At 40.3% G+C, this 1,124-nt stretch overlaps 1 protein-coding gene across 1 annotated transcript in view; it reads right to left on the reverse strand.

Moving 5' to 3' along the window:
• The window catches only part of LOC106870489 (dynein axonemal heavy chain 12), a 262,917-nt gene that overhangs the window by 148,030 nt on the left and 113,763 nt on the right, over nt 1–1,124 (reverse strand). The gene's annotated exons all lie outside the window — the stretch shown is intronic.

Here is a 1,124-nt window from a genome sequence, read left to right on the forward strand (position 1 = left end):
GCCAGGACTTATTCTTTAGAAGCCTAGTACTTATTCTATCAGTCTCTATTACCGAACCGCTAAGTTACGGGGACGTAAACACACCAGCATCGGTTGTCAAGCGATGATGGGAGGACAAACACAGACACACAAACACATACACACATACATATATATATATACATATATACGACGGGCTTCTTTCAGTTCCACTCACAAGGCTTTGGTCGGCCCAAGGCTATAGTAGAAGACACTTGCCCAAGATGCCACGCAGTGGGACTGAACCCGGGACCATGTGGTTGGTAAGCAAGCTACTTACCACACAGCCACTCCTACGTCTATACACACACATACATGTGTGTATATATGTGTGTGTATATATATATATACATATGCAGTCGAAACATATGTAGGTCTATTTGAGGCTGTATTTATATATCAATGTTAATTAAAGGTAATGCTAATACTACTTGATTGTAATCATCATCATTATTATTATTATTATATATAAGTGGCTGTGTGGATAGGCGCAAGAGTGGCTGTGTGATAAGTAGCTTGCTTACCAACCACATGGTTCCAGGTTCAGTCCCAATGTGTGGCACCTTGGGTAAGTGTCTTCTACTATAACCTCAGGCTGACCAATGCCTTGTGAGCGGATTTGGTAGATGCAAACTGAAAGAAGCCTGTTGTATATATATATATCTATAATAGAAAACACCTTGCCCGAGATGCTGTGCAGTAGGACTGAACCCCAAATCATGTGGTTGAGAAGCAAACTTCTCAACCACACAGCCATGCCAGTGCTTCTCCCTTTTCTTCTGCAGAACAGTTATTTCTAATAGATGGCACTTCTGCAACACTCCATGTGCTATTTGCTTTCGTCTAATTTTTTTTTTCTCCATGTTTTTCTCCTTGTCTCCGTATTCTTTCTGTTGAAGAGCGTAGCTCGAAACGTCAAAGACTTTCCGTATTCCCGAGCGTCATACTAATATATACTTTTGTTATTTACACCACCTGTCCTTAATTTTTTTTTTCTCCGTGTTTTTCTCCTTGTCTCTGTATTCTTTCTGTTGAAGAGCGTAGCTCGAAACGTCAAAGACTTTCCGTATTCCCGAGCGTCATACTAATATATACTTTTGTTATTT

This window comes from Octopus bimaculoides, chromosome 11, assembly GCF_001194135.2.
Source record: "Octopus bimaculoides isolate UCB-OBI-ISO-001 chromosome 11, ASM119413v2, whole genome shotgun sequence".
In the NCBI taxonomy this organism is placed as follows: Eukaryota; Metazoa; Mollusca; class Cephalopoda; order Octopoda; family Octopodidae; genus Octopus; species Octopus bimaculoides.